This window comes from Prionailurus bengalensis, chromosome A2 (assembly GCF_016509475.1).
Source record: "Prionailurus bengalensis isolate Pbe53 chromosome A2, Fcat_Pben_1.1_paternal_pri, whole genome shotgun sequence".
In the NCBI taxonomy this organism is placed as follows: Eukaryota; Metazoa; Chordata; class Mammalia; order Carnivora; family Felidae; genus Prionailurus; species Prionailurus bengalensis.
This window is the reverse complement of record NC_057348.1, coordinates 93,990,028-94,014,419: the sequence shown is the minus strand read 5'-3', so window position 1 is coordinate 94,014,419 and position 24,392 is coordinate 93,990,028. Positions and strand designations below refer to the sequence as shown.

General features: G+C 40.3%; 1 protein-coding gene and 1 long non-coding RNA gene across 7 annotated transcripts in view; one reads left to right on the top strand and one right to left on the bottom strand.

Annotated features, from left to right (window-relative positions):
• Nucleotides 1–24,392, bottom strand: part of CDK14 (cyclin dependent kinase 14) — a 605,513-nt gene that overhangs the window by 164,173 nt on the left and 416,948 nt on the right. The window lies entirely within an intron of this gene.
• Nucleotides 73–13,312, top strand: LOC122487861. The gene is made up of 2 exons (XR_006298490.1): nt 73–3,985; nt 10,429–13,312. It is a non-coding gene; the product is annotated as an uncharacterized LOC122487861 (long non-coding RNA).

Here is a 24,392-nt window from a genome sequence, read left to right as displayed (position 1 = left end):
TGTCAACACAGAGCCCAACTTGGGGCTCGAACCCATGAACCATGAGGTCATGACCTGAGCCTAAGTCAGATGCTTAAGTGACTGAGCTACCCAGGCGCCCCAAGTTCTGGAAGATTTTTTATGATCCCTCAGTGAGAAGTCCTAAATGAAGCTTGTGAAGAAACTCAGCAGAACTGAGCTTGGCTATTACACACTGCACTCTGGAACAGATGGCATAAAGTTCAAAGATGACCCACAGAAAAAAAGAACTTCCTAACTTTCCTCCTTCCTGTGTGCGCTCTATCAGGAAAAATAGTTATCAAGTGGGTGGAGCTGGGATTCAAAATCAGATTAGTTTGACTACGCTCTTCAGAGCTGTACTATCTCACTCCCAGGAGGATCTGAAAGAGCAACGTGGCTCAGATGGTGTTAAATGATAACATGGCCCAGACTCCAGAGGTTATGGGTATGAGGAACGAGGACTTCTTCATTCTCCTCTCTCTTCCAGTCCAAAACACACATACACTCACACACATAGACACACATGCACACGCACTTGCACACACACACACACGGGGCCAGGTACCAACTTCTTCACCATTTTCATCAGTGACTTAAAGAACATCAGAGAAGAATGTGCTCAGATGACACAATAGGAAAGATATGAAATATTCTGGGGCGCCTGGGTGGCTTGGTCGGTTAAGCGTCCGACTTCCGCTCAGGTCATGATCTCATGGTCCGTGAGTTCGAGCCCCGCGTTAGTCTCTGTGCTGACAGCTCAGAGCCTGGAGCCTGTTTCAGATTCTGTGTCTCCCTCTCTCTCTGCTCCTCCCTGTTCATGCTCTGTCTCTCTCTGTCTCAAAAATAAATAAACGTTAAAAAAATTTAAAAAAAGATATGAAATATTCTGAAGGCTGAGCCAGGATTAAAAAATATTTAATCAGGTAGGAACAACTGGACAAGCCCAACACAGGAACACCTAATAGCAATAAACATGAAGTCTGGGACCTAGGTTCTATTACTTGTTTGGGATGGAAAGACTTAGCAGGCAACAATTTGTATAACCAAGGACTCATGGTTTTTAGCTGAGTACAAATTCTATGAGACCACTCGGTGGAAATGAAAGGAGATTGGAGTATTCTGACTTTAAGATAGCCCCCAAATCCCTGCCTGCTGGTGTTTACACTCCTCCCCTGGACTGTGGATGGAACCAGTGACTTGCTTTTAACCAACAGAATATGGCAAAAGTGAGAAGATGTCACTTCTGTGATTACAACGTGTAGGATGCCAGCCCTCATCTTGCTGGGAGACTCTCTCCCTTGTTGGCTTTGAGGGAGCAAGCAGTCGTGCTGGGAAAGCCGTAAGACAAAGACCTGGAGGTAGCTTCAGACAATAGCCAACAAAACTCAAGGCCCCCAGTCTAATAGCTCGCAAGAAACTGAATGCTGTCAACAACCACGTGATCTTAGAAGTGAATCCTTCCCTAGTCCCAGTGAATCCAATCCATAAGATTGCAGGCCCAGGTGACATCGTGATTGCAACCCTGTAAGCACCTGAAGCAGAGCACCAGCTAAGCCACGCCTGGATACCTGACCGACCAGAACTGAGATGACAAATGTGTGTTAAGTGGCTAAGTTTGTGGTAATATTGTTCTATAGCGAGAAACCACTAGTACACATTAAATCACTGAATCATACTAGTCAGCACATCTGGATTGCTGTGCCAATGCCAGGTGCTGCCTGGGAAAAGGGACAAAGATAAATAACTGTCTTCTACAGGATGTACCCAGAAAGGTCAAGGGGTGGTGGACATATGTCCCATAGGTGGCTTGGAAATGTTTACCCTTGATGACAAAGAAATGGTTTGGAACATCACCTCCAACAGATCAAGTACTGCAATGTCAATCGGGGACTGATCTATGCGGTACTGAGTCAGCTGGAAAACAACGGCCAGTGGGTTAAGATATTAATATACAACAAAGAAGGGCATGCTAATGATAAGAACTGTACAAATTGTAATGGCAGCCTTATGAGGTTTAATTAGAGCTGAGCATTGGACTGCACTATATTCTGCATTCAGATATAATAAGGATCGAATTCTGCCTCCACTGACACAAGGATTATCTGTGGTAAAATTGTGATACAATATTACAACCAATAGTTTACAAGATTAGATTATGCATTTACATCTACCTTTGTTTTTATGTGGCCATAATGATAACTTGCAGGATAGATAAGGAGAAGCAAGTTGATTAGGAAAAGGGTGTGAGTAGATGAAGGAGGGTAGAGAAAATATGGATGAAAGCTTTCCTTCCCTATTTTCTATCCAAAGTAAGTATCAACATTAATTATTTTGCAGGGAACCAGAAAAAATCAATGGCTGATATCAGAATCTTTTCTGGCAGCATGATAAGCAGATACATGCATGTATGTAGTGTGTGTATACACGTATATGATATGTGTATGTGTGTGGATATGCACACATACAGAGATTGAGCCTCTCTTCCCTCATTCCCCAGGCTTTATATACAGTGACACTAGGCAAGGGGTTAGGGCTTTACACTGTTCATTTTTGGCAATGGACAATGGCATACAGGTTGTATGTGGGACTAGAAAAGCTGCCTTAAGATGCTGTGATTCTGGACTGTGTTTCAGAGGTCAGAACCGTAGTAGGATTCTGCAGAGCAGCAACCTTTACTGAGAAGGGCCAGCAGGGGGAGCCACTAAACTGAGAAAATGAAAAGCTGACTGGAGCTTCAGAAAGCTGCTTGAATATTTAATCAGTGGCTCAACTGCTGAATTAAAAGAGATGGTGTTTCCAAAATATTGTGCAGAGTTTTCAACATGGCAAGGGTTCAGATGGGAAGGAACCGAAATAAATAAAGGACAGCTCTTTGATTTCTACTTAAAGTAAATTCAATTCATCTGCTAGAAGGTAAAGGTCTGGCTTGGGGTGCTTAGCTGCCCATGGAATCATCTGGGAGACATAAAAACAAACAAACAAACAAACAAAAAACACGTTAAAAAACACAGTAAGGACTGGGACCCACCCCAATGATTCTGATTTAACTGGCTGGCACTGTAGCCTAGGTATGAGGAATTTTCTAAAGCTCCCTGGTGATTCTAATGTCAGCAAGGGCTGGAACTGACTGGTCCAATCTAACCAGGCCATCTCTCAGAGGCCCTCGGTTGTTAGATGGTTTACAGATTTTTTTTTTTAAGTCTTCCGCCTGGATCCAAAGGGCCACACAAGATTTTCAGCAGATAAATGAACAGAATAAGCAGCTGGTTGTCAGACAAATTAGAGGAGAACTAAAAAAATAAATTTGACACTATTCCAGAAAACGCTCTTCACTGGAGCATTCTGCATGGAGAGCAGCTCATTTAAAATATATTTTCTTCTAACTAAATTTTCATTCTTCCCCCTCCTCCTTCTCTCCTACTGTTTCTATTCCCTGTCTCCCTAAACCCTGACTCCCTCATGGATTTCACTCTCATCTCAACTGCTTTTCCCTTCTTTTCACTGAGTGATGTTACCGTTGACAAGGCTTCAGCCTGTCAGTCCCCAGCTGTGCACTGTGGGAGCCCCAGTGAAGGAAGTATACGTGCATGCCGGTCAGGACCCCGCGGGTGGAGGCTGCAGAGGCTGGAGGAGGGCAATGTTGCCAAGCAGGTGCAACGCAGTGAGGCTGACTGAAGAAGCAGCGGCATGAAATGTGGAAAAATGAACCCAGGGAGAGGGACCCGGAGGCAGGAGCCCAGATGCTGGAGCCTTGCTACTCAAAACATGGTCCATGAACGAGCAGCATCAGCACCACCTGCAGAAAGCAGCTCAGGCTCCACTCGCGACCTGACGAATCAGAATCTGTAACTCAACAAGAACCATGGGTGAAATGTGAGAAACGCTGCTTTAAAGAGTACGTTCTACCTGGATTTTTCAACCTAAAAGGCACAAGCAGTAGAGAGGAAATTCTGGTCACAGGTACACCTTCATCCAGAGCACCTAGGTAAGATTATCTGTTCAGGTAGGCTTTGGAAAGGGGGGTGGGTCGTGGGCAACTTCCAGTTCAGCGGTGCTGGCACCTCATCAGGAGTTGCTGCAGATGACGGTGATTTCATGAGACTGGCTCGGCATTCTGTGCCTTGGAGCTCATCCCCCACACCTGCTCTCCTGTCCTCACTTTAACAGTCTCCTGGCCTAGGTGTTTCTTATGGCAAGAGGATTAGAATAATTTCTGGAAACAGGCTTAACACAACAATCCACTGATGCTCTTAACTTCAGCTGTAAACTTGAGGCCAGTTAAAATTCTACGATACACACACGTGTCATATATGACACATACCGCAGGCCCAAATGGATCACCTTTTTCTTTTTCTCGAATGAAAGTAGTTTTCCTATTTTCTGAGCATTAACTGTGCACAAAGCAATGTGCTGACTACAGGGAGACACAAAGATGCAAAACTGCAGCTTTTGTCTTCAAAAATGGAGTATTTGGGGGGGCACCTGGGTGGCTCAGTCATTTGTGTCCGACTTCGGCTCAGGTCATGATTTCATGGTTCATGAGTTTAAGCCCCTGTGCTGACAACTCAGAGCCTGGAGCCTGCTTTGGATTCTGTGTCTCTCTCACTCTCTGCTCCTTCCCCGCTCATGCTCTGTCTTTCAAAAATAAATAAACGTTAAGAAATTTTTAAAAATGTAGTATTTTAAATATTCATTTTTATTAAATTACAATTAAAAATGGCAAAGCTACCGAACTGATTTGTAACACTATGAAACTCTGACATCCTTAAGTATGTTTTAGAAGATTACATGCAGATACTGATGACTGCATTTAAGTCCCATCTGGATAATCTAGTTTAATCTCTGTATTTCAAAATCCTTAATATAATTCCATATATAAAAACCTATTTTCCAAATAAGGTAAAATTACAGGTACAGAGATTAGGGTCTGATATTTTTAGGTGTTCCTTATTCAGCCTACTCCAGAGTAAAATTATCATTTACAAAATATTATTTATACCTGATAATCAAAATGGGTATTTTATACAAACAAGACACACAGTAAAAGAACAAGCTATGGGAACATGTCTACTTTCAGCAATAATAACCTCGCGTAAGTTGCTGTACTATTTGCAATTTCACACCTATTAATTGATGAGTTATGACCAACCCAATAAAATAGGACAATATTAGTTGCTTCACAGATGAGAAAACTATACTGCAAAGAAGGTTGATCTGGATAGGTCCCCTAGAAGAGAAAAACAGCACCAGGACACAACCTGGATTTGTATCTGGTGCCCTTCCCACATCATCACTCAGATGCCAGCACATTATTAATAGGTTAATTCATCTCTGTTGACTCTAAAAGCAATTTATGTATGCAAGACCAGCAAAGACCAACAGACCAAAGCTGGGTGCTCAGCCAAGCATCCTCACTAACTAAGCGCTGCTGTGCTCCTGCTGACCCACTGGGCATACCTAGATTGGTTTCAAAGTCAAAGATATTTCCACACAGCTATTTACTAACAAAACTGATTTTGTCACTCATTCTTATTCCAACCTGACAAAAATAATAGAATTGCTTATTCCTCACACTGAGGAAAAAAGGGTGTATTTATTTATTTTTTCTTTCTTTAAACCTAGTGCACAGAATTTTGTTTTAATTAATGTAATAAGCACCTATGAGCTCACCACCCCAGACAAGGACTATAGGTTATTTACCAGCAGCCACATCTAAACCGGTAGCTCAGGCCCCATGCAATCATCCAGCCGTTCCCACCTGGGGTAAGTTGCACTTTGAATCATGTTCATTATTCTCTACCTTTTGTTTTTATATCATTCTATTGTCCTTATAAGGATTATAGAGTATTTTTATTTTAATTATTTAAAATTTTATATTCAGGATATAATCCCATAGCTAATCTTTTGGAATTTCTTCCAACACTTAACATTATATTGCTAAGATTCATCCAGACTCTTGTGTAATTATAGTGTTCCTGGCATGTTATTCATCCACTCTCTTACTGATGAGCATTTATGTTATTGATCAGTCTGCCCAGCATTCAGAAAAGAAAACTGCATTAGGTAAAAATGGCAAGGTGAAAGCTTAGCAGTGATCTTTTCCCTTTAGGACTATAAAATTCCTGAATGCAAAAATTAAATATCGGCACCTAAAATGGAATTGTTCTCTAATAGTTTGAGAGCTGCTTGGGACTCACAATATATATGTCCCCAAAGAAATGATTCTCTATGTGGTGGCTGATGCACAGAAGGCTGTTATATTCATAAGAAATCGAAAAAACACTACAGAGCCGAACTGGCCCATACACCAGCATTTCCAATAAAAATGCAGCCAGCGTGGCAACCGCAACTCTTCATATGGAGGTGGCCAGGAAGCAGGACAGGGCCCCCGTCCCTGAGACTCCCCAAGCTCTATCTTGAGGCAGCAACTCCGGGGCAGAGGAGAAAGAACGGACTGGCCTGAGGCTTCCGAGCCCAGAGAGGTGCCTGGCTGGAGATGGAGGCCAAGAACGGAAAGGGAGCTGTGTGGCTTGAGAGAAGTGACAAACACTGGAAGGGGTATGGGGTGGTCAGAAAGTGAATCATTTTCTCTGCATTTTTTAGCACTGGGTTAATGGGGAGCAACAGCAAGGTAGGGTTTGCAGGCTGCCCGCAGGGTGTCTCTGCCGGGGGACAGGCTTGGATTTCGTTTCTCCTCTCTACCTGTTCACTTCTTCTTTCATGGAGACGCCTTCCTGCGCTTAGAGTGGGGCACTGGAGAGAGAGCCCCTGGAAATGGTGGAGGGCTTTGAAAGGAGGTTTCCCCTCTCCCATGTTGCTGTGTCTGCGGTGGTGGGGAGCAGGAGAGCAGGACAAAGCCTCACACGCTGCACTGGGAGTGAAGGCTGTGCTTCTATTGGAAGTATGTAGGTCAGAGCCTGCCTACCAAAGGAAATCTATACATTTACCTGTTCCAAAAAAAGATGCTGTTATTTTTAGAGCTTTGAATGGGGTATGTAGGAATGTGTGGGTTACAACTAAACCTCTGCTAAGTTTACTGGCAGGAAGGCTGTTAAAAAATTTAGGTCAAGACAGTTCTATAGAATGTGCTGCATTTACAGTATTTTATTACGGTTTTTGCAACTGTATATATACTATTTAAGTATCATTAACTATAGTTTAACTATATAGCTATACAATGTAACTACTGAATTATAATTTAACCATGATTTCAAAAAATATATATATGTGTATATATATATATATACGTATATATATATATATGTATACATATATATATATATATGTATAATGTATTATTCATAAAAAGTTACTGGGAACCTGTTTTTGCCAAGGACTATGCCACAAGCTAGGATATAACTATGGAAAAGACAATCCCTGATAAAGGGTGACGTTTATGATCAGCCTATATCCACTGGGCCCCCCAGGCCTACTGCTGGTCAGGAATGCAGTCCCACTCCTACTCTCTTGGCAATTGACATGCAATCCCATAGACTTTCACCTACAAATGGGCTACTGACTTGTAACAGATTCAGTGGGTCAAGAACCGGTATTTAGAATACTGAGGTCAAAATCTGGTATTCATAATCTACAATTAGTAAATTACTTAGAGTTGAAAATGAGGCATCGTCTCAGGAAGCATGGCTGCTACTCAAGTTCTGACAACGCTGGATCTTCCTGACAACCACTGGTGCACTGAGAGAGGGGGGGTTCTGTGGTTCTCTGGACAACACTGAGCTGTGGGTTGGTCACCCACATGGTTAACCAATGTTAAATTGGTTATAAATTTCAATTGCTGTTATGCTTAAGTTTAAATTTTAAACTGGTGTTAATTTAGCCTCATCAGCACCAGCTTAGCTTATTGTGAGCTATCTGGTTAAGTTCACATTATATTTTCATGCACTGATGCATCAATGGTATATCTGGCAATTATTTTCCAATAACTAGAAATTACAACAGTTACGCATTGTGGGTTATATATGAATCAGCCAGAAGATTCATATTAAAGCATACAGATGCCTAATTCCTCCTCACCCCTTAATCAGTTTTTTTTTTTCCAAACACTTATTGCCATGGACTAAATGTGCCATCTATACCTTCAAAACATCTGGATTAATGCATCAAAAAAACATTGCAAAGGTAGCTTATTATTTTCAGCAAAGGATCGATTTTTCTAAAAGTTAGGGGTCTGGACATTGACAAGGTGTGGCCTCCTTAGACTCTCAAGAAGGCAGCATCTCATCCATCATCCCCTCTGTGCTGTGCCCCTGTCATCCTGCTAACAGGCTGCAGGGGACAAAGAACAGCCTTGCAAGACTGCTGGTCAACAAACAGGAGCAAAAAGGCCAGTCTAACCAGGGCGCAAAATCTTCTAATGACCATGTTCACTAAAAAGGTAGGTAACAATCCTTTCGAAAAGCTCACCTAGGTTTTTTAATATTCAGCCACATCTGCCTTACTGTTCCTTATCATTATGATAGGCTCAGAGGGCAACAAGTTGAGGAACAGAGACTGAGGGTGGTAGGCATTTTTGAAAGATAAAGAATTAGGATTTCTGGCCAATGGCACTGCCACCTGGAGTGCTGTGGACTCATTCTTTTAGTATATATAAAACTCATAAAGGAAAAAAATGCTCACTGCCACTCTTATTTTCCTACATTGCTTTAAAGATAGTGTATAGGCAGTTAGCTCACTCTTAATTGGACAAGGTTGTCCTTGGTAGATGTCTTTCAGACTACATTGTAATTTACAGACAGAGCCATTATGTCTTTCTTTCGCCTACTAGCCTTGTCAAAAGGAGGCAGCAACCATATGATCAAGGTCATCTGCAGTCCCTTAAAGAACCACCCTGGGTCCAAGAACCAGATACATCATCATCAGCACTTTTTTCACCTCATGTACCATGCTTGCATAAGTGCAATTTAATGAGACCAGACCGAAGTCCTAACACTCACTGTCTTCTACTAAGTTATTCACTGTGTAAGCCTTAAACCACCTCCTACTTGAACTGATGAGCAAGGTTTCCCCAAGATGCCACTGAAAATTTATTTTTCTATCTTTGGACAATCTTTTGGTAGATACCCATCTCCTCCTTAATAGGTGGTTCTGTCGTTGTATTCGGAATTAAGAGATCTGAACAAAGTGGTGGGTACAAATAGAGTACGGTGCAAGGCAATTCAGATTTGTTATAGTATGTTCATAATATGTAACAGAATCTGATCCTCTTATTAACATGCACTATGAAAAGCTTAGCTACTAGATTAGAAACAAATACTTTGAAAACACACAGACCCTCCCACCCCTGACCAAGAAGACCTCACTTTTTGAAGATGATGCCAGTGGTGATGCAAATAAGCACCCCAAACACCTCAAGACATATATCCCCAGTTCTTAACTTACTTTAAAATCATTCAAAATTGCATTTGAGGCCAGGCTACACTGTGTTTGGAGTGAAGGGAGGGTAGAAAACTCTTAGCTGGCTGGGTAGAAGGAATGTGCACAAATATGGGCTTCAGAGGGGCATACATGGAAGATGAGAACATTAAGTACTCAGGTTGCTACTAAACTAGGAAGAGGTATTTGGAGAGTGCCAGAAACTGGGAATATAATCCTAATATGATGAGTGAACTCATTTCTTCCTTATCCTTGATAACCTCTGTGTCACGTGTTTACCCCATTTACCTCTGAAGGTAGTAAATAGTCACACCACACGATACAAGACAATCCATCACATGAAATTAGCTTAACTAATTAGCTATACTGCTCAGTGATTAACAGACTGTCCACCAGATCTGGGCTTAGGTGTTGGTCTTCCATTCACATACCAACCACAGGATCTTGGTAGGCACAATGACAAGAGTGTGGCCTCTGAGATCAATCCATCTGCACTCAAATCCCAACTGAAATATTTTGAAAGCTGTAATTTAACCTCTTTTATTCTAGTTCACTTCCCCATGCCTCAGTTTCCTCTGTTAAGTGGGGATAACAGTGCCTACCTCTTTGGGTTGTTGGTCAGAAAACAAGATAAGGTTAATACATGTAAAGTACTTAGCATACCATGTGACAAATGACAGTGAATGTTAGCTGCTACTGCTATCATCACTATCATCATAATCATTATCATCCTGATGTGTTGCTTTGCTTCTCTCGGATACACTTTCCTGTTACAGTTATGGGATAGTAACAACACCTATTTCACAACACTGTGAGAGTTAAATGAGGTAATGCATAAAAGATAATTACCATGGTGCTTTGTTAGTTAACAGTAATAGTAACAGTAGTAATAATAATAAAATAATTTGTCTAGGCATTTCCCCATTGTGGGTTCTATTCAGAAACCTTTATGTCCTTGTGACTATTTAGCATCTTTGAGAAATCTAGTTTCTAAGCCAAAATATGACTTAAATTTTTTTCTGATTTATTCCATAGACTCATCCTGTCCATTTATAATCCCATCAGGAGTGTGAGAGTGCTCGTTCAGTTTTGCCAGGAGTAGGAATGATCCTTTTGAAAAATTTTCCCTGAATGATTATAAGTGTTGTGGAAGCTCTGAATATCAGCTGTCTGGGAACACCACCACCACCACTGTGACCAACAAAAATCAAACCAGAAGTTTAGCCCCCAACAATATAGGAAGCAGATTCATGGAGCAGATGCACTTTTTATGAAAACAGTAAATCATGCGTACTGATAAATGAATGAGACTTGATAAGGACATCGTATCCTACTGTGTGAGAAGGTGGTGCTGTAATGTGAGAAATACAATCTCATGAAGTACGTTGTGTCCTCAAAAGGACAAGGGGATCAATAAAAAACACAGTGCGGATACTCCCAGCAAAAAACCGGGTGTTAGCACTTCTGAAGGATTTGGTTGTTTCATGAGATGAAAAATGTCTACTTCGAGGCCTTAAAATATTGATGCCCTAAAGAGTTCTTCCCTACTGCCACACAGCATCCATCTTAGAACACATCATGGTGAGAGGCTCCAGAGGCCAAGGGAATAAGTTAAGGGGATGCTGCTTCTCACTGTGCAGGAAATAATTCTTCTTAAGAGGCCATATATCAGTCCAGAAAAAGCTGACAAGCTTTTTAAAAAATACAACAGAAACAAACTAAAAGCAATTCATTCCTGTCATCTTCTTTACATCTTGAACTCAAATTAAAAAAAAAATTGCCAATAAAAATATACAAGTCTGTGTGTCTTATAGTAACTAGGTATCCATATCTGCATGTGTATAAATTCCAGTGCAATCCCCAGAGATCTCCTATGACATAAGTAATGGTAACATGTTTGCCTCTGGAGAGTGAAACCTGGTGCTGGGGTACCAGGGTAAGAGATGTGGTTATATTTTTTCCATTATGTACTGTTTGAGCTTTAAAAAAAAATTATGCATGTTTTAATTGTTTTTTAAAAATTCATGATAACTATGTAAATAAATAGATATATAAAATGTATTGGGACATTTGGTGACATCTGTACACATTTTTTTGTAGTCACAATTGGGGGAGGGCTCGTCACTGGTAGTTAGCAGATGGAGACCAAGTCTGCTGTTAAACAGCCTACAATGCAGAGGACAGCCCCCTACAACCAAGAATATCCAGCTCAAAAGGTCAACAGTGCTGCTGTTGAGAAAACTCTAAATGATGGACCCTTACATACAGAACATAAACACTCAGAGTATGAATTATATAAACAACTACTACAGTGGACTCTTGGCTCCTTATCACTCCAGACAGAGTATATCATCCAAAGAGACAGGACATGGAGTTGATCTACAGACCCAACACCTCCCACTCTCAAGCAGTTTCCTGCCTGCTTGGGGAGAAGCAGTTTTCACCAGTGGCTCTTGGCAGGGGAAGCAGTAACAGCAAGATCTGGACCCTTCCTGTTGTGTCAAGCACCTTGGAGAGATGACCATAAGGTCCTCTCTTCATGGGCCTGTGCGGGTGGGAGAGGGCAATCAGGAGCTGCATTGTTCCAATTATTCTTGTTTAAACAAGTCTGGTTAAAAGCCATTCACACACTACATCTCAAATACAGAACTAGCAGCTGTATTCAAACTTTGTACTAGAATCTGGTCGCACCATCCAATTGTTTATTTGAGACCACAGGCTTCAATTAATTTAGGGGACAGTATGGTGATCAAAGGAGAAAAGTTTCTTACAAATCAGTATTTGTTTAGAGGGTCTTGTGTCCTTCCAAAGATTCCTTGTCAAGGCAACACACAAAACTTCAAATAATGAAGTACTTCATGGCTTTTGCACTGATGACAACATAAAGGAAGAATGACTCTTGCCTCCTTGAACCATATCATCTATTTAGCTTAATTTCAACTTGTCCTGATATTATGCTTTCCTTTTTTTAGTCAGTGATATTTTTATCCGTGTTTAATTTTGCATTATACTGTATTATAACAAAATCATAAAATGTTTGAGCTAAAAGGGATCTTAAAAATCACCTAACAAAATCCTCACATTTTATAGATAATAAAAATAGCTACTCAGATACACATTTCTCTGTAGTCGGTATTGTTGTAAGTGATTTCCTTCTATTAATTCCTTTAATCCTCAAAACCATCTGATGATGTAGATATCACTACAGTCACTCCCATTTTACTGATGAGGAAATGGAGACACAGAGAGATTAAGTATGCCACATGTTCTGGCAGAAAGAATTCTAAGATGACCTTCAATTAATCATGCCCTTGTATAAACCTCTCTGACTGAATGCAGGCAGAAACTGTGACTTGCTTCTAGTCCACGGTATGAGACAATGGAGATGGGAGGAGAGTCATTCTCATGGTTATGCTATGTTATGTTATGTTATGTTATGTTATGTTATGTTATGTAAGACTATCCTGGTAGACTGGAGAAAGAGTAGACTGGAGAGAGATTCTCCCACTGGCCTTGAAGAAGCAAGCTGCCATGTTGTGAGAGGAACTACAAGGAAACCACAAGGCAAGGAACTATGGGGGGCTCTACTACCAGAGAGCAGCCCCTGGCTCACAGCAAGAAAGTGAGGACATCTTTCCTACCATGATAAGGAACTGAGTTCTGCCAACTATCACATGGAATTGAAAGAAGATCCCAAGCTCCAGAAAGGAATACAGTCTGAGCCAACACCCAGACTCCAGCCTTGTGAGACCATGATCAGAGCTAAGCGTGCCTGGATTCCTGCCTCACACAAACTGTGAGGTAACAGATATATGTAGTTTGAAGGCACTAAGTTTGTGGGAATTTGTTATGCAGCCATGGAAAAATGAAAGACATGTCCAGGGTCACAAAGCAAATAAAAGCAAGAGCAGAATTCAAACTCTGATGGTCAGGCTCTGCTATCCATCCCCACAAACATAACCACAAACAACAGATCATTAATAGTGACATCTCTGGGGCAGAGAGAGGTGAATTATTTTACTTACCCTATGTAATCTCCCTTCCTTGCACTTTTTATACTCTGACATATTACACACTCATGAATGCATGCACACACACACACACACACACACACACACACACACACACATTTACTGAATATCTCTGACCAGCACATGAGATATGTATGGGCAAGGATTTCCAACAATTTTGTTCACTGTTATGGTCCCATCACCTAGAACAATGCCTGGTACCAAGTATATGGTAAAATTATTTTTTTTAATTTTATTATTATTTTTTTTCCAACGTTTATTTTATTTTTGGGACAGAGAGAGACAGAGCATGAACGGGGGAGGGGCAGAGAGAGAGGGAGACACAGAATCGGAAACAGGCTCCAGGCTCTGAGCCATCAGCCCAGAGCCTGATGCGGGGCTCGAACTCCCGGACCGCGAGATCGTGACCTGGCTGAAGTTGGACGCTTAACCGACTGCGCCACCCAGGCGCCCCTTAATTTTATTATTTTTAAAAATATTTATTTTGAGAGAGAGAGTGTGTGTGTGAAAGTGAGCAGGGGAGGAGTAGAGAAAGAGACAGAGTCCCAAGAGACAGTGCTGTGCTGACAGCACAGAGCCCAACGCAGGGGTTGAACTCATGAACTGTGAGATCATGGCCTGAGCTGAAATGAAGAGTTGGATGCTTAACTGACTGAGCCACCCAGGTGCCCCACCCAATGTGGGGCCCGAACTCACAACCCTGAGATCGAGTTGCATGCTCCACTGACTGAGCCAGCCAGGCACCCCTGGAAAAATTATTTGTTGAATGCCATGAATAAATGTAACCATGGAGAAGCTGTGGCTTGGAGACTTGCTCAAAAGTCCTCATTAGTTAGTGGCAAAGCCAGACGTGCTGATTATATTACTAATCTTAATTCTTCACCCCTTCCTAGAACTGCACCCTCTGCCATATGACTTTGCACTTCTTTTATGGCGCTTTGACTTGTTTCGCCAAGGAATGGGGTGGGACGAAAGGGGTGGTTGCAAACTTAGGAGGTAGCACATGTTTCCATTCACCCTTCTTGCTCTTCTGTCATTGCCAGAGAAAAGCATGCCCTGATTAGCCCACTGGTCCAAGGAGAGTGATAAATATGTAGAGCAAATGTGGATTCAACCTATAGATGATGAGCTGTGCATATATCAGCCAGCCCCAACTAACCCATGAGTATTTGAAAGAATAAACAATTGTTGTAAGCTGCTGAATTTTGAGGTGGTTTGCTATACAGCATTAAGATGGAATAGGAAGAGTTCTTTGCAGTCCTAGTCCACCTGAGGTCTTATTAACATGGAATTTCACAGCAGTGATGTTCGGGGGAAGAAATCCCTAAAGTAGTGGAGAAAGATATAATTAGCGCCTTAATAGTCCTTTTGTTGACTATAGGATGCTTTGTAACTATTATGCTAAAAGCAGTTTTTAGGACAGAACATACCAAAGATCATAATTCTGCTAAAATAACAAAACCAACACATAAATGCACTCCTGAAATTAAGGCATTACAAAAAATTATACAAGATTAAAGGGAGAATGGAGGTGTGAATTGGAGCCAGAAGTTCAATAGCTAAGAAAGCCCAGGTCAATATAGAGCTGACAATGGTTAATCATCTACTTTCAAGATCTGAAAAGACTAAAAAGGGTTTGAATTTTTGTAGCCTGCAGTCTCTGACTATACTTTAAAATACAGTATTATTGTCCATAATTCAGTCAAAATTGAAAATAGATCAAAGCCAGGTCTATTTGGTGTAATTTTCCCTGGGTAAGAGTATAGAAAGAGCGTCAAAGCTTAATATCAGCGACATGAAAGAGGAAGTTCCATGAAGCTATTAGTTGGATGGAGCTGTCCATTCACAGAGTTGAGCCAGCCCCCTGGGACTGATGCAGAAAATGTGGGTAGAAGTAGGCTTAGCACAGAGGCTGCTCCCTCTATGCTAATAAGAACAGCAGAGTTATTCTCACCTATTGGGGCTACCATATGCCAGGCTCCTTCTACTAGAAACTCTTTTTATATACAGTATCTACAGTGATCATAATGAGCCTAACAAGTTAGGTACTCTTGTGTTCATGATATGGACAAGGCTCAGAGAGGGAAGTTTATTGCAGAAGACAAACAGCTAGTAAATGGGAGGATGAGAGAGAGCTCTGACCACCAAGGACAAGGTTCTTTCTGCAACATCATGGTGCTTCTTGGGTTTCTGAACAAAGACAGTTTCCTTTCCTTTCTGTTTCTTCTGGTTTCTTTTGTAATGAGGATTTCAAATTTATCCAGTCTGTATCTATTCATCAAAATGTCATGAACTATATAGTAGATTTACTAAGAAATACCACTGTCCCCATTGCCACTGTATAGGAAACACTGTCATATTTACTTGTTTACTCTTTGTCAGCAAAACCTCTGGCTGAGAGAAAGCCAATCTAATTTGGTTTCATCCAAGCCCTGGGATTAGATGAAGTTGGTTAGCAGCACCATTCTTTAGTTATGGAAATAATCTGGAAAGCTGTCTAGCTTTTGCACACTGGTGGCCCTGTAATTCAAAATGCTCTGTTATCTCTGTGTACAGATTCACATACTCACGGAACAAGAGTAATAATAGAATACACTAGTTTGGCTCTTCTAACAGAGCTCTTTGAAGGCAGATCCTTTCCAGAAGCGCTGACACTCATCTATCATAACACATTGCCCATGTGCCCTGCTTGTGTCAAGCAGAAACATGTATTCAAGCAGCTGAAGTGATCAATAATAGCAATACACAGACCAACTGTCCAGCATTGGAGGAAGCATCACCAAGCATATAGCCTACTGCTGAGCGGAAAGTTTACATGAAAGCTGGCCAGGTAGTTAATTTCTCATTTTAAAAGGGCTCTTCTCAGGGCTCCTGGGGTGGCTCAGTCAGTTAAGCATCCGACTTTGGCTCAGGTCATGATCTCTCAGTTCATGAGTTCAAGCCCCATATCGGGCTCTGTGCCCCCAGCTCAGAGTCTGGAGCCTGCTTTGGATTCTGTGTCTCCCTCTCTCTCTGACCCTCCCCTGCTCACACATGCTCTCTCTTTCTCAAAAATAAATATTAAAAAAATTAAAAGGGCACTTCTCTCTACAAACTTTAACTTCCAACTGAAAAAATTGTTATTAAAATATCATATGCAAATAGCAAAACAATAATTAAAAGTGTGTGCATGTGTATACATATGTACACACACACACACACACACACACACACACATATGCAGTATATAAGAGTATTCGATAACAAGTGAGTCTGTTAGTATAGCCCCAGTCCTGAACTCTTTAGGAAAAACACCATCTACAAATGCTCTGTGCACTACCTGGACATCATATCATGTCCATTTGTTCAGCCATTCTCTCTTCCTTCCACTAATGGACACTTAGGCCTATTTTGTACTTTCCTTTTTCCTTTTACATATCTTGAAAATCTTTCCATATTGGAGAAAACAGTGGGGTATAAAGTCTTAGGTCAGTCTCTTTTGAAAAGTAGAATATATCACACTCAGAACTATTAACTTCAGAGCAAACAGACCTGAGTCCTTAAACCACTTTTTCTCATTACAAATGGATTCCAGCAGATAAAGTGAAGAAAGGAAACATCACTGGGGACCTAAGAACAGACAAACAAGAGTCCCATCGGGATTCAGACTGCCTTCTTCTTTGATATAGGGATTGTGTTTCTGATTTCCTTTTCCTCTTTTTCTTAACAGGAACAATAGGCATATTGACGTTTGTGGGAGGCTTTAACAAAGGTCCCTTATAGGTCACTTTCTGTGCCTCTACAGTACTGGTGCATGTGAAGTTAGTACAGACAATGCTTTGTTTAGTTTTGTTTGAAAGTTTGGCAGATAGAAAAAAAAAAGCCATTCGCGCACCCCCCCCCCATTCCACCTATAGAATCTAGTTTCTAAAACCTTAAAACTTGCCATAAATGATGAATATAACGGGCATCTAGCATACATAGTAACATAGGATGTACCGCAGCAGGGCCCAAGATAAACGATTTGTTATTCAGGTTTCAAACTCACCCTGCAATTCTGCTTCTGACCTGGATTGCAAATTTCTCTGCAAGTACTTACTGAAGATCTGATAGGACAGGGGACTCGGTTAGGTGGGCTGGGAGGAACAATAAAAATGCACAACATTTCAACAGAGGGTGACAGTCCAGGTGGGGTCATGTGGCACATGTTAAACAATTAGAGTATAATCTATGAGGAATAAAATTAATACATGTAAATATCCATCTAGGTGACTGTACCACCTATGATAATGGCTTGATGGACTTTCAGCAATGCTTGAGAGCATGTTTGGAATAGTCTGCCTTAAAAACGAGTGATACACAAAATTCAGTACTAGAGGCCTGAAGGGCTGCCAGGAATCATGGTTAAATGAGAGGCATGTGTAAAAAAAATGACTGGTAGAAACATGCTAGAGTATTATGCTTTTGCCAGCAGAGAAAACACATCAGGTGTCAAATAACTGCCAAACTATAGTTCACAAGAACAGAAGCTCTAACCTTTAGGCATGGTTCTGCTGGTGGAGATTTGGCTAGAGGGCTGCTTTTTCCACAGGCGGCTCCCTGTGGCTCCACCCAGGATCCTCCAATGTGATACTAGCAGGGGTCTATTTATTTAATGATGGTTAGGATAGGCATTGCTCAATTTAGGTCAGTAATCTATTTCTGAAAAGCCAAAGTTCTGCATGAAAATGCTAATTGGGAGCCTATTTCTTAGTACATATGTACTTACTTAATTTATTAAAAAATTTTTTTTCAACGTTTATATTTGAGAGAAAGAGGCAGAGTGTGAGTGGGAAAGGGGCAGAGAAGGAGACACAGAATCAGAGGCAGGCTGCAGGCTCTGAGCTGTCAGCACAGAGCCCAACGTGGAGCTTGAACCCACGAGCTGCGAGACCATGACCTGAGCTGAAGTTGGACACTCAACTGACTGAGCCACCCAGGTGCCCCAATTTATTTATTTGTTTAAACTGAAGTACGGTTGACACATGATGTCACATTAGTTTCAGGTGTATAATATAACGATTTCACAAAGCGATACATTTTGCTATGCTTACCACAAGCGTAGCATCTGTCACCATGCAATGCTAGTGCAATACCACTGACTATATTTCCAGTTATTTAAAAAATTTTTTAAGTTTATTTACTTATTTTGAGAGAGAAAGAGAGTGAACACAAGTGGGGGAGGGGCACAGAGAAGGAGAGACAGAATCTCAAGCAGGTTCCACACCACCAACACAGAGCCTGATGCGGGGTTCGAACTCACCAACCATGAGATCATGACCTGAGCCAAGATCAAGAGTTGGACATTTGACCAACTGTGCCACCCAGGTGCCCCTATTTCCAATTACTTTAAATGGGAGAAATTTTTATATGCTACATGTCAACCCAAACCCCCCACCAATTTCTTAAAATGTACTTAAAACACAGTAATCTGCTAATATATGTAACCAACTTTTATTTTAGGATACTTCATGTAAAAGCAAGCAAATGTTTTACAGGATATTCATATGTATTTTTGTATGTAAACACAGAACTGAATCTTACCTACACATTCCATGAAATAAGGTATACAAAATCTGGCTGGAAAAAAAAAATAAATAAAACTGACCACTGGGAAGAGAAATGCTGCTGGGTGTATCTGCAATTATTGTGAGCAATACTGGGTGCAGATGGCATATAGGATAAGTGAGTAAGGAGGAATTAGTAAAGGAAGAGCTTCCTGAGGCTGCAGACCCCATAGCAGCAAGGAATGTACATAACATGGATAAGGGAGTGAAAAAAGCAGGGAGTGCCTTGAGGAAGGAGTGATGGCCTGGAGAGAAAAAAGAGATAAAGAATGAGCTTGGTAAATAGGAGGCCTTGGTGAGGAGTAACACCAGATTTGATAAAAACAATGGGCAAGTGAGTTTGAGTAAGATGAGAAGAGATCAAGGTGCTGGGACTTCACCTAATGTAGGAAGACAACAAGCAAGAGCACAAATAGACTGAGGCAAAGTCAAATGACTCAGGACACAGAACATTCTTTGTTGGGTGAAGACAGCATGCTAGAAGGGAAATACGCTAAGTATATAAATAAAGATTAGTGACAGTGAATAGGACTTCAAAAACTTAGTTTCAAGGATTATGAGTTTTAATATGAATAAGAAACAAACTGAATACTTTGAGAACTGAAAGGAGCTATCACAGTTGCCCCAGTCAACAGTGAATCATTATACATGGTTGACTTATACAGCTGGGCAAGTGGGCACTCAGGAACTAGCACCTGAGCCAGGCTGTCCCCTCACACATTCCAGGGCACACACCACAGCGGAATTTAACATTTACATCTCAAATCAAATGTCTGTGTTTGTAACCATAATGACAACTAACCTTCATTAGTAGTAACTTAGCTTAATTAAGACAATTAACCTAAGGTAAGTTTGTCTAAAATATTAGTTTCTTTTATGCTTAAAAATCCATATACTTGGTTAGTATAACTGCCACTAATACATCACTTTTAGTCTGATGACAACATATGGTCTTCTAATAAAGAGGAGGAAAACAAAATTTTCATCATTGTATGCAATGGCATATTTAACGCTAAAGAGTTGGTTAACATTTATAAAAAATCTTGGAAGGGGGCACTTGTGTGGCTCAGTGTGGTTAAGCATCTGACTCTTGATCCCAGCTCAGGCCTTGATCTCAGGGTTGTGAGTTCAAGACCCACAATGGTCTCCACGCTGGGTGTGGAGCCTACTTAAAATATAAAAAGTAAAAAAAAATTAAAAATCTTGGAAAAAGGACATGGGCTAAAACATCATCTAAACATGATCTTATGTTTTGACTCCAAAAAAAAAAAAAAAAAGAAATTCATAAAGTAATCTCTATTTCTGTTCCAGATTACCTTTGTGTTTCAGTTTTCCCATGTGTATGGTGAAGTGTTAAATTACAAAAGGGAAAATCCCTGAAATATAAACTAATCTGAGGAAGAGAGGAGCGCCAAATGGTGGACAGCATCACATAAACAAAACAAAGGAAGTTTGTTTTGCAGTTAAATTATGTTCTCTGCTTCCCTAAGCCCAACTGTCCTCATACCAGGGTAATGAGTATTATAACTTGGGTCACCTCATGTGTGACTTCAAAAATCAGTGTTGGATTCTAATAAAGTTTAGTGATAGAGCCAGCAGAAAGACAAGAAATGTCATTTAGTGTGATGTCTTAAGGTTCTAATATCTTGACAACTAACAAAAATGTCATCTGCTTAAACACCAGAAGAGTTTATGTGTGATACTCTCAGCACATCTGTAACTATACAAGAAAATAAAATTAGGTCACCTACTTTTCAGTCCAATTTTCCAATTTTGAATAGTTATTTCACTAGTCACACAGATTTATGCAGGGCTGAACACACTCTAGCATTCTCTACTTTGCAGTGCTAACCCTCTTTAGATTGAGTCTTAATTATATGTTACCTCAAATTAACTTTGTTATATAAAGTTTGTGATTATTATAGTCAGACACGAAGATTCTCCTAACTCAGAACCACCTTTTCTTACCTCAAGGCAAATCAAGGAGAGGAAACAGGAATGAAAACACAAGGATAATGAGACTGTGTTCTAGATAAAGATCTTTCCTTAAAAACATTGGTACATTGATAGGATAAGAAAATAGGTTTCAACCAGGCTGGAGTTATTTATGAAGAACAGAAGCTCAGAGTAGGCCAGAGTAACATTTTAAAAGAAAAAGAAAAAAGGTCTCCTGTGGAAAATAACCTAGCAGTTTCCTTTGATGATTTCCACAATGTCGTTCTTTAAACTTGACTCAGTTTCTGGGCTTATAAAATTTTGAGAGGCATAGGTAAAATAAAATACAAAGAAGTTTTAATAACTGGTGGAAGCCAGTAGATGTAAGCAAAGAATAATTTGCTGTCAGAAAGCAAGACTCGAAGTAGAAAGGGTGAAAAATCGATTCGTTCAACAATAGCTGATGTGTAGGCATCTAACTACCCATAGAACAAATCAGGAGTTCTGCTAAGACCTCCCTGAGGGAGGCACCAGACAGAAACCCAGGAAGAGGAAATAAAAGGAGTAAAGGAAGAAGGGAATTTGGGTTTTGTTGACTTTAAATCTGAGCATGTGTTTGGAAACTTCTGGGGTTGTGAAGACTTGATGTCTCTCCTACTGGCTTTGATATATCAAGTTGAGAAGTAAGAATTTAACACCATTGGGGAGTTCGAGGCACATGTTGGGCTCTGTGCTGACAGCTCAGAGCCTGGAGCCTGCTTCAGATTCTGTGTATCCCTCTCTCTCTGCCCCTCCCCTGCTTGCACTGTGTCTCTCTCTCTTTCTCTCTAAAATAAATAAACATTAAAAAAATAATAAAAAAAGAAAGAAGTAAGAATTTAACCAATTCATGCCCATGTAATCGCTGCTATTTGGCAATGAAGGAAGAAGGTAAATTCAGAAGCATGGGTGCCCTGAGTGACTGGCCAGGGCATGTAGTAAACCACGAAATCCCAGGAAAGCCCTGCTCAGAAATGCTCTGTTGTCTGACATGTATTACTTACTGTCACACCCTCTCAGCGAGTTTTATGTTTTTCTTTCACTTACACACCACCCATTTACTTGTATGTATGTGTGTGTGACACACAAATACATGCACATATGTGACTCTATATTCATTCTTGAAAAATATTTATTACATACCTAGCAGCATGCTGAATGCTGGGGGTGGGGGGCACGAAGAAACAGTCACAACTTCCAGCCAAGATCAAGTAAGAAAGACCAAACTTACCCTCCTGGCTGTAACAACTACAACACCAATGAAAACATGAAATAATGTAATAATGATTCTCAACTATTTCCTGAGAGATGGGAAATACAATGAAATCTATTATTGATCCAATTTATTGCCTGGAGAAAATTTTGGGTCACGATGAAAAGAGGGGGAAAAAACAACAGAGCAAACTTCAGTTAAGTACTGATCAATACAGGGGCACCTGAATGACTCTGTCAGTTGAGTGTCTGATTTCAGCTCAGGTCATGATCTCGCAGATTGGGAGTTCAAGCCCCGTGTTGGTCTCTGTGCTGACAGCTCAGAGCCTGGAGCCTGCTTCAGATTCCATGTCTCCTTCTCTCTCCTACCCCTAACACACTTGCATTCTGTCAATCAATCTCTCTCTCTCTCTCTCTCTCTCTCTCTCTCTCTCTCTCTCTGCTCCTAACACACTTGCATTCTGTCAATCTCTCTCTCTCAAAAATAAACATTAAAAAAATTTTTAAGTACTGATCAATACATAAAATTAAGGAAAATACTCAATGCTAGAGAAAGAATCACCCAAACAATTAGAGGAAACAATGCCCAGAACTCATGCAAAGTTGAGAAAAGGAAATATTTCTGATAGCCAGAAGGAAAACCTCAAAATTCACAAGGCATATTTACAGTACTAAGAATGACCTTGCTTCAGTATTGGAGAAAAACTCACCATAGGCTAAATGTAGCTTGAGTCCTGCTATCAAAACTTAAAAGCAAGATCTGAAATGATGAAACTATTTCAAGTAATTTGACCATGTCATAGAACAAGCTGAAGAATGTTTTGGAATATAAAAACATACAAGATCTGGCAAGAAAAAATTCACAATGTATGGCATTGAGTAAAAAATTACCAGGCACACAAAGAAGGAGGAAGATATAACTATAATGAGATGAAAAAAAACAATTTAAAAAAACCCCAAACTGACCCAGAAATAACAAATACTGCAGAATTTGTAGAAAAGAAAATTATTACATAGGCATTCCATATGTCAAAAAGCTAGATGAAAGACTGCACATGTTAAGTAAAGACAGGGAAGAGATAAAAAACCAAACTTCTAAAGATAAAATCTACAACATGTGAGATGATAAACGCACTGGATGAGATTAATGACTGATTAGACAGTGAAGAAGAAAAGATAAGTAAACTTGAAGACATAGCAACAGAAATGCTCTGAATTAAAACACGGAGACAAAAGAGAAAAGGAAAAAGATTATCAGTGAATCATGTGACACTCAGTGAATCAAGTGGCCAACTAAACATGTAATTGTAATCTCCAAAGGAGAGGAATGAGGGGGGAGGCAGAATAAAATATGTTTAAAACAAATTTTCCTAATTTGATGAAAATTACAAACTAACATGTAAGAAATTTAATAAACTCTAAGCAGAAAAGCATGATGAAAGCACACCAAAATACCACATAATCAAATTATTTGAAACGAGAGGTGAGAAATCTTAAAAGCAACACAGATAAAGATAATAATATATATATCATTTTGTCCAAGATGATACAAGATGGTATGATCATCTTAATAGATGACAAAAAAATATTTGACAAGATCCAACATCCACTCTTAATAACAATTTTCCACAAGCTAGGAATAAAAAAGAATTTCCTGAACCTGATAAAGAATGTCTGTTAAACATCACTCCTATCAGGGAAATACAAATAAAAACCAAACTGAGATACCACCTCATGCCAGTCAGAGTGGTTAAAATGAACAAATCAGGAGACTACAGATGCTGGAGAGGATGTGGAGAAACAGGAACCCTCTTGCACTGTTGGTGGGAATGCAAACTGGTGCAGCCACTCTGGAAAACCTTTGTGGAGGTTCCTCAAAAAATTAAAAATAGATCTACCCTATGACCCAGCAATAGCACTGCTAGGAATTCACCCAAGGGATATAGGGATACAGGAAATTATGCATAAGGGCACTTGTACCCCAATGTTTACAGCCGCACTTTCAACAATAGCCAAATTATGGAAAGAGCCTAAATGTCCATCAACTGACAAATGGATAAAGAAGATGTGGTTTATATATCCAATGGAATACTACTTGGCAATGAGAAAGAATGAAATCTGGCCATTTGTAGCAACGTGGATGGAACTGGAGAGTGTTAAGTGAAATAAGTCAGGCAGAGAAAGACAGATTCCATAT